The sequence below is a fragment of the Notolepis coatsorum genome, assembly GCF_963971535.1.
Source record: "Notolepis coatsorum genome assembly, chromosome: 5".
NCBI classification, from domain to species: Eukaryota; Metazoa; Chordata; class Actinopteri; order Aulopiformes; family Paralepididae; genus Notolepis; species Notolepis coatsorum.
In genome coordinates, this window is record NC_140169.1 from 82960681 (window position 1) to 82966784 (window position 6104).

Here is a 6104-nt window from a genome sequence, read left to right on the forward strand (position 1 = left end):
ACTAGCCTAACATTTGATATATTGGTTGATGTATATTTCCTCATAGCTTGTTTATTTTGAATCTTGGTACAGGCTTCAATAGAACTGGTACCAAGCAGAGCATAGAACGCTGGCCTTCTGACCTGTTGGCCCTTCCTTCCTTATATAGGTTCCTTGTGGACTCTGGACGGAGTCTGTACAGAAGCGTATTGCTGCCACACCAGAAACAGAAAAAAATAAATCAGTATATCACGTTATAACGTGATAACTTATTGTTTTAACATAAAACGTTTCATGTTATGTAAGGGATAATGTATAGCTACGAGGTCATTGTCGCAAAATAATTGACCGACACGGAGTTTAGAACACCGAGGCGCCTTGCCGAGGTGTTCTAAACGTCAGTGAAGGTCAATTATTTTGCGACAATGACCGAGTATAGCTATACATTATCCAGCTTATTACATGGCTAACTTACTAACAATATACCTAATTCATTTTACACCATCGACAAGACGACATGAAATGCAGACGCAGTTCTGTTCCGTCGCTGATGCAGTGTGTGTCAGTGGGCTTGATTGCTACAGCTGCAAACAGCGGCCATTATTGCTCGGCAGAGGTCCGTTATCGAGTAATAACGGACCTCTGACGAGTGCTATTGACCAATCACAATCAAGCATTTCGGCGAATGTTAAAACGCCATGTAATAAAATGTGATAACTTATTGTTTTAACATGAAACGTTTCACATTATAACGTGATACTAACTTATCACGTTAACGTCAAACGTTTTATGTTAAAACAATAAGTTATCACGTTGTAACGTGATATACTGATATTTTTTTTTCTGGTGTCGCAGCAATACGCTTCCGTAATACTCCAATCAAGCTCCAGTGGCCAGCGGTGTTGCTTCAGTAATCAGTATGGCCCCCGCCTGCATCGTTGGTCGGAAGAGTTCGGTGTCTTTCTTGAGATTGTATTCTTTTCAGTTCTAGAGCTATAAATCCACCACAGATGGATTCTGTTTCTCCATGTGTTGAATGAATGACTACATACATAAACCAGGATCGTTCTGGTGAGGTTTTTGTAATGTACATTTTATACCACCAGAGCAAGAAATACTGTCTGATAGCAAAGTGAATGAGCATTCATAATAGTCCTTGGATACTTGAATCATGATGATTAAGGACAAGTGTTAAGAGGAAGGTGATGCAAGGGTAATGTTTATAGTTTATGCTACTGAAATAATTGATTTGTATGGTTCGCACAATGTAAAATGCTTGAGGGGACTTGAATTTGGAATTCAAGTGGTTAAGTGTAGTGGTTAAAAAGGTTTATGAATAACTTGTTTGAAGTCCTAAGTGGAGGGTGAGTTGGTCCTCATGCTATTTGAGGTTGCAGAGTGAATTCATCCGTATTTCAATAAACTTAAGATAGCTACTTTTGTATTTCAATTTCTTAACAATTCACATCCTGTTTCTTGTCAGTTTCTTTGTAGTCTGGTCTCAGATCCACTGTTATCTCACCAGATCTAATGATCTTCTATATAGTCTGTTCTACAGAACGAGCCTCGGCCACTTTTCTATCAGTTACAGGGGGTCCAGTCATGGAACAGACTTCGCAGTCGCAGTTCATAAAATATTGTGAAGGAGTACATTACTATGTAAATGAGGCATGAATGCAATGCAAATACGTGTTATTGTAATTGTTTTTAGTATGTTTCTTGTTTTGGAAACTTTTCTCTATATATTTTAAATATCAATGTTACAAACCATCTTTGCATCCCAACTGCGTTTTGTTATTGTATATTTATTATCTTGTTTTATTATGTGCACAAAATACAGATCATTTCAATCAAAAACACGATTCGTCACATACGATGAATATACAGGAATTTGTCTTCACAAAGTTCCACAGTACACTAACGGACATAGCCACCCACGGTGCAATGGCAGCAGGACTTTGCAGAGTGCTACAGTAGTAGTACACAGAAATCACCCCATACTAAGGGGTAAGTTAAAAAAAATTGTAGTATCACAATATTTTGGTGGCAATATGTCGTGGTATGTTTGCTGCAATAAAACATTTTGAAGTGATGATCAGACTGAAAATGTTCTCTTATTAAAAAAAACAAGTTATGTGTGTATATATATTTCAGATGTTGACAACGTTTTCCATTGGGGACATCATTTGCAGTTGAAAAAATACTGGGACTTAAAGGAACACGCCAACATTTGGGGAAATTAGCTTACCGTCTTCTCCAGAGAGAGACAACAAGATGGATGGATACCAGTTTCCTCTGTGCGTTCAGTAGAAAGTTATCTGGCGTCCGGACCAGGCCACAATACTTGTCCACGCCACGAAGCCCCGCCTCAAACCCGTCCACGCCACGAAGCCCCGCCCAGACGTTGGGCTCTGTGGCTCTGCAGAATATACCCTACTCGATTTTTTTTCGTAGCCGCAGTTTGCGGAGACGTTCTCTGATGCGTCTAACCGCATTTCTGCAGGACGCTCTCTGATTGGCCACTGACTGACACTCTCTGATTGGCCACTGATGATTGATTGATTGATTGAAAACTTTATTAACAGATTGCAGAATGGGTACAATACAGTACAGCTCAATACACACAATTGTTAAGGGGATGCAGACCAGAGAAAGACTTTCGTCTTGTTTACATCAGGGTCCCCCATTTTCCATTCATCAGGACATATATGACATACATGACATACAGATAGTCAGTACTGCTACATCTATACATTTATGACATACCAGATTTGCAAATACAGTACTGTTTGTGATACAGAAGGAGTCAAGAAAAGGGAGTATATACATTTGACGTAGAAACTGTACATTGGAGGAGGTTGGGTGGGGGGGTTGGGTACATTAGGATATTGACAACCATACTGGGTAATTTACATTGGAGGTGGTTGGGGGGGGGGGGGGGCACACTGTATAAACAAGTAAAACTGTACATTGAGGGGGGGGGGGGGAGACACTGTACAAACAAACAAAATTGTACATTGGACTATTGACAAAACCATACTAGGTAAATGACTGTACATTGGAGGGGGTTGGGTTAGGATATTTACAGGGGCCAGTGTTGAATTGCAGTCTCCCGTAGGTGTCCCTTGAGAGAGGTTTTGAAAGTGGGTAGTGATCCACATTCCTTTACAGCTTTGGGTAGGGCGTTCCACATTGATGTGGCATAATTGCGAAACGTGTTTAGTCCCTTATTTGAGCCGAATCTGGGTTTAACATGATTTGTGGAGCTCCCTCTGGTGTTGTGATCGTGGTATTCACTGACCTTTGGGAAGTATTTTGAGACCAGGCCCATTGCAAGTTACTGTACTCTGTTGTCTACTCTAAGCCATCCTAGGTTGTCAAAGTGGGCAGGGGTGAGGTGGGTTCTAGGAGTAAGGTCAAGCAGTAGTCTGACCAGTTTGTTTTGAGATGTTTGTAATTTTGTTTTTAGCGCCTTTGAGGTGCTTTGGTACCATGAGGTGCAAGCATAGTCGTAGTACCCCTGAATGAGTGCTCCTGCCAGAGTCTTCAGGGTATCTGCAAACTACCTGGCGTTCTATCGCCATGCTCTAAGACAAACTCTAACCTTAACCAACTTCGAAAGAGTGAATAAGCCTAACCAGTGTAGAAACTGGAGTCGGCCAAACAGAGAGCTGGGTTAGCCTGCCCTAGGCATTGTCCAACTAACACCTCTCCCGAAGGCTAACCGCGTCTCTACATTTCGTAGCCGCATTTCTGCAGACCCCTCTCTGATTGATTGAGCCCATTTCTGCAGACCCCTCTCTGATTGGCCGAGCGCGCGCATGCGCATGAGCCGCGACAAACTCCGTTAAGCTCCAGAGAGAGAGGCTGAAAACCCACAGTTCTTGCCCGACGGATGGGAGCCGAATCCCGGATCCGAGTTTTCTGATGAATAGCCCCAAAACATGGAGGTCGCGAACGCAATTTATACGCATGGAAGTATTGATTACGCCATAACGAATCATTAAAAAAATATACCGTTAACTGGAATATGTTGTGTCACTTGTGTGTGCCTTTACACATATGTTGGATAGGCTTATGTAATTGGTTTGTCATTAAAAACCAATAATAATCGCTCGCTGGCTTCGCTGACCAGAGCTCTCTCAGATTCAAAGTTTTAATTGCAGCCTGGAACATACATGTTTCGGAACCAATGTGTAACTAGACAGTTACAATATAACATTTATATTAATTAACCCAGTTAATGCCTTAAGAGAAAGAGTCTGGTGGTCAATTGCTACGGAAATGTTGTGTCTTACTAATAATAACAAATTCCTTGGTCAATAGAAGTCTCTGTGATACTTTCTGAATATGATTTGGGAACATCAAATGGGCAGGCCGCGAAATAACATAACGTTACAATGTACAGTTTCTGACAGCTGGCTGTGTTGTGAAATGTGCATAACGTTATGAATAAACCGCGAAGTCAAGCGAAATAACGTTATACGCGATTTATATGATAACATTACATCCGCCTTTTACTGTGTGACGAGCTAAACCAATCAGAGAGGGGCTTCGCTCAACCAATCAGAGAGGGGTCTGCAGAAATGGAGTTCAACCAATCAGAGAGGGGTCTGCAGAAATGCGGCTACGAAATGTAGAGACGCAGGCTAACCGGCCAGCGTGTAGCTTAATCCCAGCGGAAGAGTGCAAGAGCGCTTCCGCATTCTTCGCCATACGCCAGTACGGTAATGCGCATTTCCTTTTCCTTCGCCCAGGTGCTCGCGCGCGCGCATGCGCATGAGATCCCCGCTTGGTTCGACGCTTTGGTTCATATTAATCACATAACGCTAACGCGCCATATTAGCACACATATATACACACGATGGACGCAGCAGGCGATCACTGCTACTGTTATTCAGCCGCTTATCCTCTAAGCCAAGCTGCACTTTAACATAGGCCTGGGTTGTTTTTATTTCTGTTAGCGCTGCCACTCTGCAGTAAACAGACATCACTGATATAGAGTGTCTGGTCAGTAACATGGGTCTAGAACCCACCTCACCCCTGCCCACTTTGACAACCTAGGATGGCTTAGAGTAGACGACAGAGTACATTTTCCTAATATGATTTATATTACTGGTAGTTCATACAAGACATTATCCTCTAAGCCAAGCTGCACTTTAACATAGGCCTGGGTTGTTTTTATTTCTGTTAGCGCTGCCACTCTGCAATTTCAATTTCATTCAATAAATTTTATGAATGACAATGTTACAAAGTAAAGTTGACAGCTGCGTTGTGTTATCGTTACAATGTACAGGGAAATAACATTATGGCGTTGTGAGTGAATCGCGTCGCGATAATATACATGTATTCCATAATATGTAAAGTACAGTTGACAGCTGCGTTGTGTTAACGTTACTTACAATGTACAGGCAAATAACATTATGGCGTTGCGAGTGAATCGCGTCGCGATAATATACATGTATTCCATAATATGTTACAGGGAAATAACATTATGTGGTCCTCGTTTGGATAATATGTAAAGTACAGTTGACAGCTGCGTTGTGTTACGTTGCAATGTACGCGGAAATGCTGCGTTGTGTTGCAATGTACTACATGCATTCCATTTCGGCGTCTGAGCGGGGGAAAGAAAATGCGCATTTGGAGGGCGTTACCGCGGCCAATCAGGGCAAAATGCGGAAGCGCTCTTGCACTCTTCCGCTGGGATTAAGCTACACGCGGTCCGGACAAGTATTTGTTGGTGTGCGGATGAGGGGGGGGGGGGGGGTGGGGGCTCTCTCGCTCGCTCTCTCGTTTACGAAAAGTATTTGTTGGAGTGTGCATGCGGATGAGGGGGGGGGGCTCTCTCGCGTAATAATAGAGTATACATTTGAGGGGGAATAAACTGTACATATACAGCACTGTTTGTGATACAAAAAAAAAAGTACATTAACCTGGCACACAACATACTTGTTCACATGTCATTTTTCTTTCACTCTAAAGGAAATATGTCTCACATATACAGTAGACCCCCCAGTAGCCTACTTTGTGGAGACAAAGATGATGAGTACCAGTCTTCTCCTCCAGTGGCGGCGGGAGGGAGGGGCTAGCAGGGGCTTAAGCCCCCTCTGAAAAAGGCTTAGCCC